Source organism: Geospiza fortis, unplaced genomic scaffold (genome assembly GCF_000277835.1).
Source record: "Geospiza fortis unplaced genomic scaffold, GeoFor_1.0 scaffold111, whole genome shotgun sequence".
NCBI lineage: Eukaryota > Metazoa > Chordata > Aves > Passeriformes > Thraupidae > Geospiza > Geospiza fortis.
Genome location: NW_005054321.1, coordinates 6,518,647 through 6,531,469, shown reverse-complemented (window position 1 = coordinate 6,531,469; position 12,823 = coordinate 6,518,647).

Here is a 12,823-nt window from a genome sequence, read left to right as displayed (position 1 = left end):
CAAGACAGAATAAAAAAACATTAATGAAGAGGCCTGTAATTAAGTAGAAATATCTGGAAACCCATGGAAACCTTGTGAAGAAGGGAAGCATTTTAAGTGCAAAGAAACTGAATGACCAAATTAGAGAGGCTTCAACCATGAGTAGGAGAGGACACCTCTGCTCTTCCCTATACTAAGATCAGCTCACAAAGCAGAGGTGATCCCAGAGCACTAATGGGACAAAGAGGCTTCCCCTCCAAGCAGGAAGGAGAAGAACATGAATTACTAAGTAGACTGGAGGTAGCTGACACCAGAAGAGATTGATGACACATCTCTCAGCTTTGGGAGAGAAGAAAACAAATAACCTCCATGCAAGTGATGTGATTCAATGAAGAAGGGTGAACAAAAGCACCCATATTTGAGGGATTGTATACTTGTCCAGGAGTAGAGAAACTCGTCCACATTATCATTTTGCCCTGAACATCCTCCATGGTGGACAACATGGCTGTGCCCCAGCCCGACCAGGTAAGTTATTTGAACACAACTAAACTGAAATAAGAGCCAAAGGTCCCTGGGAATTATGAAGGATAAGGAGATTTTTGCTACATTCAAGCATCTCTGTGCCTAGAACTAGGAGAAGGAATATAATTTTTTACCCTAAAAATAGACTTTAATTTTGGGCACTGCTGTCACCAATGCATGTGTGCAGGAGTGCTTGTCTACACTAAAACTTTATCTTCTGCCTGCATCCAGGTGTGTTGCTTTTGTCAGAAAGATCTTTTTTAAAGTGCAAAAATCCTACTTTTGTCCTTAAAAACCTTGTTTCCTTGTTCCAAGTTGACCAGAAAACCTTGCAAGTTTTCTCCTTTTCCCTCTGATCTTAAAATAATATTGGACACTTGTGCCTGTCTTTTGTCAGTATCAAAGTGGTACATCCCCCCTTCAGGACGCAATGTTTTAGCTCCTTTTTCAGTTGAGGTAGATGATGTATTTGGGATTCATTTGTAACCTTCAAAAGCTTTTAGATAACACATCTGTTTTGTAAGAGTAGCACACACTATCCTTAAGTGTTGGGGAAGGAAGGGAATATTGGGCTGTTGCAGACTCTCTCTCTATAAAGGGGAAGCAGTCATTCCTCTGGGGTCAGAGTCCAGAGGGTTTGCACTTTGTTCATTCTCTCCTGCCTGCAAACAGGGAACCAGGAAACATAAACACCTACAAGATAAAAGCAAAACCTAAACCTAGAGAAAAAAGCAGTGTTGATCTAACTCTGGATTAGACCCTTGCAACACACCCTGGAGTCTGCCATCAGCTGCTGCGGGTCACACTACAGTGGAGGAAGGGACCTATTATGTTGAGAACTATCTTTGCAGCCAGGACACTAAAAATCAGGCACAAAATCAGACACAAGGAAGGGTATGGGATAACAAAACAATGTTATTCTACTGTGAGAAGAGCAAGAATCTTTATATGAAGGGGTGTAGTGGAGAACGTCAGGTATGTACATAAAATAAAAGGTTGTTGCAACAAACCCAGAATATTTTGCTAATCTCCACTGAGAAATCAGCTTGAAAAATTCATCCTTGCAAAGTCAGTTGGCCCTGTCTTGTCTGTTGCCCAATCTATTTGACTCAGACCACGATAAAGAGAAAGGTAAAAAGGATACTGATTTCTGATGGACTTCCCTTGAGAACTTGTTGCCCGAGGGGAAAGATCTGGCTCAATAGAGGGTTTGCAGAGCAGCTGGGTGTCCATGGGGTGTACACAGGGAATGCAGACATCTAGAGTTCTCCCTCTGCAAGTTTCTCTCAGCCTTTATTCTCTTCCTCATCCATTGCTTTGCAGGCCTGGTCTGTTGGCCTTTGGCCCCACTTAGGCAAAGCTCTTGTAGTGATCTGGCTTATCATAAACCTAGTCATTCTAAATTCGTCTGCTCCATCTCCTACCAACATCACCTTGGTGTCACTGAGTCCAGGTATCTACTAGCTCTGTAAGCCCTGATGTTCATCTCCATTTCTCTGGGTGTTTAAAGGAAAAACTCATCCAGGCCGCAATAGGGAAGAAAAAAAGAGAAGAAAAAAAATCTGACAAGAACAAAAAAAGAAAATCAAAAAGGGACCAAATTATGAGTCTTGAGAACTCAAAGATGAAATTCAAGCAATGAACTCCATTTGCCCTTCAGACTGGCCTTCACTTGATTATATGATACCAGGCTGCAGCCTCTCTTCTGCTCTCTGACTCATTTGTCAGGTCCTAATCTGCCTGGGGACAAGTAGAAGAGATGCTGTACACTGGGCTGCAGTCCCTGTTCCTGGGGTCCTCAAAGCCACCTCCTCTGCTGCACCCAGTGCCAGCTCCCTGCTGAGGCACCCCAGATATGCAGTCTACTTTGGGACTTCATTCAGGTGCTAGAACTGGATAAATTTGAGAAGTCGGAGGGCAAAATGAGCATGAAGGACAGTAGGTAGATCCTTACATAAACATCATCTGACAGAGAAGAAAATGGTGCCTTCTGCTTTCAAAGAAAGCAGCTGGAATCAAGCCCAGAAATTTTCTGCAGCTATCATCACTCAGCCACACTGCACAGAAACTTGAAGACACAGAAATGACACAGTTTGAAAGTGATAGAAGTGCTCCAGTTTGGCTTAAAATTGCACTGGGAATTGGAATTTCACATTTCTGAGCTATGTGTGTGCTTCAGCTCACAGACATCACATATTTATAGTGACTTTCCACTGATAAGGTTGTTAGAAAAGGTTCAGCAAAGTGGTGACATGCATGAGCCCTCTCTCCAAGAGCTAGATCTTGTAAAAGTATAGGCTTCCCACTGGCTTTATGGAGAATTTTTCTTTTGGATCTTTGGATAGCCTGCAGCTCCTAACCCTGTCAACTGGTTGCTCTGACAGTGGTTTGTATTTTAATGTGTGATGTAGAATCACTCTATCTTAAGTCCTTATGCTGCCTGCTGTCTTAAAGAGCTGCTGTTTGTCTTCTCTGTGTGGATGCATTTCAGTGTCAAGAGAATAGATTCCAGTACAGAACAGGCAGAACACTCCACTGCTCTGTGCTTTTCTGTAAGCAGCTACATTCCTGCAAGGTGGGTGTGGAAGGCTGCCAGTGCCTAGTGGTTGTCTTTCACACCCTCATTATATGGGTTATTACAGCAGTTAGAAGGCAATGAAGCTATCAGACATATATGTCAGCTTAGGGCTGTATGCATACTTCAGGAACCAGTTTAACAATAGCCCGTGTTTATGCATTTGATTAGGAGCTCAAACACAAGCATGGAAAGAAAAGGAAACGCAGGACAGTAGTGAGCAGTTGCTCTTACAAGTGGTTGTGGTTCTGTTCACCCCGGCAGTGCTGGGCCAATTTACACAGGTGATCTGGCTCTGGGAGCTGGTGGCTCGAGGAACGGTATGAAATAGTTATATTGATGTTATCTCTCCAACAATATTTTAGAGACAAAAGAGGAAAGGCCAGAAAGTCTTTAAGAAGCTGCTTTATCAGCATGGTATCAGACTATTGCAATCTACAACTGGGGTACCAGAATATGCTTGGTAAGCATATTTTTGCCTTTTTAGGGTGGTCAAAGATCATTTGCTTCTTGCAGTAACTTACTGAAAAGAATGTAGAAGTACAGAATACTAAATTATCAGTATAGTACAAAGTTATGTATTATTTACAAGCACAGTGTGAGCTGTCAGGTCAGTTAAATCAATTATTCACCATTTGCTCAATTTAGCTTTGTGTAAATCTTCATTTTCTCACTCAGCAAATTCCAAATTTACTACAAAGCCTTATGCCATGTCTGTAATGAGAACAGACTGAAAAGTAGAAAAAGGCAGACAGCTTACTAAATTTATAAGCAATTGCTTGAAAAAAAGAATGATCAATGTCTACACTTTGCTTTATTTTATCTAGAGTGTGATTTTTGTGTGTAAATCATATATGATATATATATAAATTTACATTTTGAGATAGAAGTATTAAATTCCATCCATTTCTTGTCTGTTACATACAGCAAGAGATTAAGACATTCCTGTAAGTACCAAGGGATTGATTAGAAGAGGGATTCATGGACTTCCAAAGCTAGAAAGGACCATTATGGACTGTGACATCTTGGATGACATAGACCATAAACTTCACACAGGAATTACTGTAACAAGCCCATGTCTTCTGATTGGACTAGACTGTATCAGAAGAACCTTTTCTATTTAATTTGACCATAACATGCTGCTTCACATCGGTGACCCCACAGCGTCAAAACTCTTGTATTTCATTCATAATGTCACTCTACTAACTACAAGAGTTTAGAGAGAACGAAACAAACTATGCAATCTCCTTGGTCATTTGGGTTTAAATTTGGATTAAAAATGGCATAAAACTTGCCAAAAAAAAGGTGATATGAGTTTAGCTGAAAGATGGATATATACACCCAAAGTGCTTCCATTTCTGACTGTCATAATTTCTATTGCTCCCCAAGGCCTCTCACCACCCAGAGTGATAGTTTTTGGAGCAGTGGGGATTTTGTTTCTGTGTAATGAGGTGGGAATGTCTGGGGATCACCTGAATAGAAGCAACACAGTTCAGCTGGTCTATACTGCATAGCAGATAGGTACTGCAAAAGTGTGAGATGGGCTGTTTGCTTTTGAGAGACCAAAATACAGGAGAGGTTTTCAGCTCTACAGTGAAAGAATACTGGGGGGTGAGCGGTAAAGTTGTTTTTCTATTGCAGGTGTTTTTCTGAATTGTCAGTCTGTCATTGTGTTTGACGGGACCAAAAAGCACCAAACGGGACAAGTCATTCACTGCTGCAGAACAAGCTGCTCTCTGTGTCACAGCTACCACCTCTGTGGGGCAGAGTGAAACCAGGATCAACAGCCTAAGCTACAGATGGGCACTTGGAAAATATAAACCATACAGTCTCAGATCTTTCCTTGGACAGAAGGACTTCGAGAGGTCCTTTAGAAGAGGTGTTGTACATCAAAAATTGAGAGCCTCAACATTTTCTAAAGGAGTTTGATACTGAGAAACTTGTTCAACTTAAAGCATGACAGATGTCCTGTATTATACTGTAATTGACTTCCCATTCCTGAGTAGCCACTTACATTTTTATGCCTTTTGCTTCCTCGCCAACAAGGATAAAGGGTCTCTGAAAAGTAAGGAAATAATACGTGCAATTCTGAAATAGCATTTAAAATTTGTACATTTATTTGTTTTTAAATTTGGAGTATTTGGAATGAAAAACGAAACCATTAGACATCCCAACAAAATATCAAAAGCCTGCCTCAGAAAAAAATATGATAATGAAATCATTAATTATTTAAAAGTCCATCATCTTAGTTAGTTAGTGAAGAGACTTGCTCCAGAGAGTGTCCTGCAAGATGTTTTAGCCCATGGAAATTAGCATGCCAAAATGTGTTGCAAGTCTGACATTTTTTTCTTGTCTATCCATGCAAGGATGTAATCGAAGAAAAAACTAAATTAAACATTCATGACAGAAACTGTTTGAAAGCTGCCATAAGAACTAACACTAATGTGTCAACTTTCCAGTCTGGTACCTTGCAGACAAGCTTTGTCCCTGACTAGTCTGTCTATGTTGCTCAGCCATTTAAAAAGTATTATTATTGAGAGAACACTCCTTGTTACTTAGCTAGGAATTGATTTCTTCCCTGACACTTCTAAAAATGAGGGGTTTTTTTAATGACAAAATCTGCCTGTGTTGAAGCATGTACACAGTGTTGTGTAGCCAAAGGAGAAACTGGCCCATAGCCTCAAAGAGACTACTACCAGTCCCTCAAAATTCTCTTAAAAATAAGAGCATCATAGAATCACAGAATGGTCAGGGCTGGAAGGGACCTTTAAAACTCATGCAGTCCAACCACCCCACCAGGGCCAGGGACACCTTCCACTAGACTAGGTTGCTCAGGACCTCATTCAACCTGGTCTTAAACCTCTCCAGAGATGGGGTTCAGAGCCTCATTCAACCTGACCCTGGAGGTGGGGCACCTACCTTCTCTTTAGGCAACCTGTGCCAGTCTGTCACTCTCAGAGTAAAAAAATTCTTTCTCATATCTAATCTAAATCAACCCATTTTCAGTTTAAAGACATCATCTCCTGCTATCTCAACAGGCCCTGCTAAAATGTCCAGACCCATCTTTCTTATGAGCTGCCTTTAAATATTGAGGGGCCACAATTAGGTCTTCTAGAAGCCCTCTCTTCTCCAAGCTGAACAACCCCTACTCTCTCAGCCTTTCCACACAGGACAGATGTTTCTGTCCTCCCATCATTTGTTGGCCCTCTAGACTCCCTCTGTTTCTTGCTTCTACTAAGCACTCAAGAGCTGGATCCAGTGCTCCAGGTGGGTCTCACCAAGGTGGGTCTCAGCAGAGCAGAGCAGAGGGGGAGAATCTCCTCCCCTGATCTGCTGTTCATACTTCTTTTGATGCAGCCGAGGGCATGTTGGCTTTCTGGGCCACGAGCACACACTGCTGGCTCATGTCCAGCTTTTCTTCCATCACCACTGCCAAGTCCTCCTTCACAGGGCTGCTCTCAATCATTCAACCCAGCCTGTATTGACAATAGGGATTAACCCAACCCACAGGAAGGACTTGCACTGTACCTTGTGAGGTACAACGCTTCCCTTTTTCCAGTGACCAGAGACTGCATTTGACTTCACATACCATGGAGACTGGCTTGGCAGCTACAGCAGCCAGCTCCCTTAGCACCAAGCGTCTCGTCAGGTCACACAGACTTATGTGTGTTTGGGTTCCTCAGGTGGTCACAAACCTGATCTGGTCTTACTGTGGGAGGAACTTTGCTCCCCCAGTCCCTGCCTTGTAGCCTATCCTGTTACCTGGCAGAATACCTGCCTTGTGAAATATCTTCTCTGGGAAAATATTAGTAAAAATACAAGTATATGGCACCTGCTATTCATTGAGCTACTTGGTGCAAGCCACAAGGATAGATTATAAAACAGCTGCTGGTTCTCACTGGGAGAAATATTCCAAGAACAATGCTTCCCAAAAATAACAACATAGTCCTGGATACTGTTTCAGCCTAGGTTTCTATAGGGTCAAGCATCTGAAACTATTCAAAAAAGAAGATCAACTCCATGACCCAATGCAAACATTGTCACACTACATTGATTCTTAAAAATCCTGCTTTGCTAACAGGCAGGCTGGACTCGTTGCAAGTTCCTAGGAGAGAGAAAAGGGGAAAGGATATTTGTGTCAGTGCTCCCACTTGAAAGGCAGCTTATGGTTTTCTGCAGATTTGGTGGATGTAACCTTGATGGAGATGAAAAAAGCCTCTTGGCTTCTGACCATTAGGAAGGGTTGGAATCAAGAGCGGCTTTCCAAGCAAAGGCTTGACAAGCAGACATTGACATACAGTTATCTTCTGATAATTTGATGAAGAAGAGGTATCTCTGAGGAGTGATTTTACAGAAAAATAAATAAATTTTTAAAAAATTAGAGCTATACAAAAAAGAAAGAGCAGCCCTGAAACCTGAGTCATCAGGAGAAACTAACAAATTACTTTTCATTATTAGGCGGTCACTGCTTAACATCTACAGCACTGTCCAATACATCGTGTTCTTCCTGAGCCATAGAAATGTTTTTATTATTCTGGTTAGTTTTCTATTCCTGTGTTCTCTGTCACCTCTATTAAGGCAAACTCATGTTGTGGAGGATATTTTTCCATGAACCACCTTTCTCCTCCAAAAGATCCTCTCAGGGCATCTGTAACTCATCCTGCAAAGGCTAAATATATAAGCCCTGATGTAAGAGTGTATTTACAGAAGTGTTTAGCAACAGAAAATCATCTGAAGATGCTAGGCAAGAGTAATAAGTTGATAACATTTTCCAAATCAAACCACTCAGGATAAAAACAACTTCCTTTTTTTTCTGTAATGTCAAACTAAAGGATGAATGTTGCATCAGCAGACTTTCACAACACATTAAAAATCCCAGAGAAACAGTGCATCACACATGAAGAGTTTCCTACCAGATTCATGCAGCTAATGAAATTCTACACAACTTCTTCCAGGAAAATGGCTTGCGTACTCTGAAGCTATATCCAGGATTTTTACAAACTGTTCTGCATGATTCATTCAGTGCTCAGTAGATTAGATATTACTGAATTCACATGAGTTCAGGTTAAATAAATAAAATGAAACACAACAGCTGGGGCTACTCATCACTCAAGCACATGACACCTATTGCCAAACCCAAGAGAGACTCAGTGGTGTTGTAACTACCAGGCTAGGTCAGTGGTGAAGTAGAAAGTGGGAATGTTATAACAACAACTCCATGGATTATCTGTAATCTGAAAAAAAAAAATCAGGTTTGTAGTATATGGCAAACAGCAGCATTCCGGAAACCATTACAGAGAGGAGCGGCATTTCATTCTGTAAAATTTCATTACATGGAAAAGGGTGAGTTGGAATAGTCTTGTCCCACACATTATAGTGAATTGAATGGCTTGTGTAAATGCCACACATGCAGAAATCCAGCAGAGATTAGGAAGCACAGGTTTCTCTTCCCATGGTTTCTGCCCAAATGGCTGCTCACAGCTCTGTGCTTGCTCTATGTTTTGCCGGGACCAGGCACAGGAGCAGAAGCAGAAGCAGAGGAAATTTTTAAAAAAGGAGGTATGTGAGTATAGAGTAAGTCTGTGTCAAAGAAGGGCAAAGGCTCAAGATCAGTGTGTGCCAGGCACAAGCAGGACTGATTTCACACTACAGGAAAGAAGGAGATGACAGCTCTGGGCGGTTCAGGGCTGTTTTATTCATGTTAGGTCAGGCTCCACAACAAAGGTCTCAAGCCTCTATCCAGTGCAGGCTAGAAACACTAATGTACACCAAGAGGAGTCGGGGAACAATGTGACTAGCACAGCATCTGGCTTATTTGAACTTTTCTACCCTGCAAGAGCAGGAACAGCTGGAGAGAAGAAGAGAGTGGCCTTTGGTTGCAAGACTCAGAATTTCCATTCTACAGCAGGACACCTTCACCACTCAGCACCCCACCCCTGGCGTGTGCATACTCATTCTTTGTTTTGATAAGCAAATCGTACTTTAATGCATTATACCTGAGGGAATTTGACTCAGTATGTTGAGCTGAGGTTCCAAGAGGATGCAGTTATTTTTGACGCCACTAATTTGCTTTTTGTTTTTCTTCCAAATAGGACAAAAAGAAAAAACAACAACAATGAAAAAAAACAAAAAACAAAAAACAAAACAAAACAAAAAAAAAAAAAAAAAAACAAAAAACAAAAAACAAAAAAAAAAAAAAAAAAAAAAAAAAAAAGGCAAAAAACCTAGCACCAGATTTTTGCCTGGTTTCCATTCTAAATCACCATTTATCCCCTTGCTCAGCTGATGCCACTGGAAACATCAGAAAATCTTTATCTTGCAAACTGCCACACCAAATAGAGAATCATAGAAAACAAAAATAACTGAAGATGATACGGTATCTTTGTCACTGCATTCTGTAATGCTCAAGCATTTGACCCCTGGAATGGCAAATAGCCCTGTCTCACAACCACCTAAGGATGCACATGCCTGGATTCCATGTAGAATCCAATTCAAAGGTGGTAGTACACACCCTCTGCTCACCCTTATCCACCTGGCAGCATCTAAAACTCTGCATGTGACTCAATTTTCACCTAGGAACTCCCCTAAAATCCACTTTTGTACATATGCACTTTTCTTTCAAGAGATAAGCAATGAGAAGTCATAAACAAAATTTAAAGGCTGCAGAAATTAGTTAATCCTCACTTAAATGAGTAAAGAATCTCACTTAGAAATCTGAACCATGCCCAGAATGAAGGAGCAGACACACATTCCTGTAAGACTCACTCCTGTGGGACGCTGACCTTGGGCATTGGTGAGTATAACAGGGAATTACAGAAGGAGGGTGACAATGTCATCATAAGCCATCTCTCTAATGTGCTCCAATTGAAACAGTGCATCATAAGAGCTCAAGTCAGTAACTGATTGTTGATATTAGCAGCCATACAGAAACACCCAGAGCCATTTCCCCCCTGCTCAGACTCTGTCTTTAAATGTTTCTTAATTTCCCTGCTATTGTAGTACAGGCTTGAGACAACTCTCAGCTCTGAATTCCAGTTATTCATCCCCTAAGAACACAATGCCAAAGATGGGAGACTTTATCAGGCTCTTTTAAGCAAAACTTTAGAAATTTTGATGGCAAGGAAACATGGGGATCTAGATGTCAAGTGTAACCTATTATAGCTTTCACGGAGAGCTATTTTTAATGCAACCAACTCAGTTGGCATGAGTGGAGCAGAGCCACAGAATAGAAAGGGCCCTCCTAATGCTGAGCCTGTCACTTCATATTACCATGCTGGGTCAGGGAAGAGGGAGAGGGATCCTCCCCAAATAGTAAATGTCTCACAGCTAAAAATCACTGCAAGCCTTTCATTTGAAACAACTACAAGAAGGGTACTGAGAAGGCTGAAACTTTGAATATCCCTTGTTCAGCAAGCTGTCTCACTGGGCTGGGAACCTGTTGGAGCTTGCAGTCCTGGAGTCTAACATGCTCCCTCTGTTTGTTTGTTCACTCTTCCATGATCTTATAGCTGTTTTATAGAACAAGCACACAGGCACCTTACACTGCTGGCTGTGTGTAGATTTTAGCTGCCACTCTAAACTGTAGCTTGGCTGGTACTTTTTAAAAAGCTGCAATATTGTCCTTTCAGTTTTCATTATCCCTCAAGGGTATTTCTGGCATTTTGAGGCAAAAGATACTGCAGAGCATCCAGATAAAGCAATATTGAGTGATTTTGCATTTTTACAGGAGAAAAGTGTTTGAACCACACCCTGGAAGATTTTCACTAGAGCCAAGCACTGTCCTCAGATATGTCATACACAGGCAGCATTCAGCTCCCCCACAAGACCTGCCAAGACTTATGTGCCAAAAATGAGATTCACACAGCCAAATCCTCCTCCTCCAGATACTGCTCATTCCTGGCACCTCCTCGTGTGCCTCCTGCATTTACAGCACAGCCCCTCTATCCCACAGCCTCCCTCCTGCTTTGGGACCTGGGTGGTGTTTGTGGACTACCCAGTCTGCCCCATCTCAACGATGCAACCCTGGTTCTTGAGTGCATGTGCTGCAGGGGTTTATTTCTTTTTTCCCACTCAGGTCACTCATTCACTCTTCAGTGAGTCCCTGTGATTTGACAGCAGATAGCACTGCCTTCTGCCTCTAAGATGAGGTCTGCATTCATTTGCTGGAGATGATGGCTATGACAGCCTTTTCCATCTGTACTGTTACTAATCCCATTTTATTCGGGTGAATATGTGGTCAATTTTGTCAACTCCATCTCTCCTGGCGGTAGGAGAGAGGCAGTAGGCACAAGCCAAGTGACCAATGCTAAGGTGTGCAAGGGCCTCAGAGATCTTTTAACGAAGCCTCTGCAAATTTAAGGCCAGAGGGTGGCTCTGGCTATCAGATGTGACCTGAATGATGCAAGACACAGGAATTCATGTGGTCATTTCCTCATTCAGCACCGTCATGGGTCATCTGTCTGTGCAAGAAGTGAAAAGGGAACCATATAAATCAGATGATTTGACCATGGGGAGGTATCAACACAGCAGGGAATAGGGTGATCCATTGCTCCAGCTTCTGCCCTCTGAGACTGCAGTTAATTAAGTTTAGTGCCCATGGATATAAGCAGCTGCTGCAAAACACATTCCCCCAGCTCTCAGAGTCCAAGGGGGAAATTCAGGATGGCTCCTGTGTGATCCTGCTTTTGGCAGCCACTTCTGATAGACTGGAGGGTGGGAGCCGATGAGGAAGCAAGGGTAGGCTGGACTACTGCCCAGGGGCAAAGGAGTTCATTCCTTCGTGTTGTTATAAGCACAAGTGGTAATTACAGGATAATTTGGATTGACTTTCAAACTGCACTAAGGCCCCTTTATGCAGCTTTGGCAACATAAGGTGACCTTGCTGAGGGGACAGAAACTGCTCAAGAAATGGTGTGGCAAGGGCATGGGTGAGGAAGAACAAGCTGGCCCTCTCTCAATGCTAATTGCCCTGCTAAAGGGCAGGGTCAGGACAAAATGTATCCAAGTTCTGCTGGTCTCTCCCTGAAGCAAAACAGGTTTGCTGTTTTGTCTGGATGAGCTGTGGTCACTGGTGAGCAGAACATGTCAGTGACAGAAGAAGGGGATGAAGTGCAGCAAACATGTCCCAGTGCAGGTCCAGCCTAGCACAGTGCTTCTGTTGCAGGGAACAAAGTGACCCAGAACAGAGCTGATGTTGGATGGTTTTGCCCCACTTTGGCTGGGAAAGCCTAGAGGAAGGCTGGAGGTGGAGGAAGCTGCAACTGCAGCCCAGAGTGCTCTGGCTAATCTCTCAAAGCGGCTCTGAGATCTGGACAGCCCCAGGCTGCCTAGGAGCAAGGGGAAGGTGAAAGGTTAAAGAAAGGCCTGTCTGTCCTCTTTTTTCTCTCTTGCCCCAAGCATAAGAAGCAGACTTGGGTCTGCTGGGTTTCTACAAGCAGGACATGCTTCTTTAGCAGCCCTGGCTCTCTGCTCCATAGAATCTATAGTTATTTATGTTAATAAAGTCCTCATAGCACAGTTTGGAAGAAAATGCATATTTTCTCGTGCCTGAAGTGTGGGTGTGTCAGGATCCCTCACACCCAGAGCCTGGTCAGGGACCGTGAGTTATGGGGAAGCGGCCACAGGAGACACTGGGGATGCTTTGGGGTGCAGTGATCAAAAATCTCTTGTATCAGTACCTACCACTGAGTACTAAAAAAAAAAAAAAAAAAAAAAAAAAAAAAAAAAACAAGACAAAATCCCTTTTTT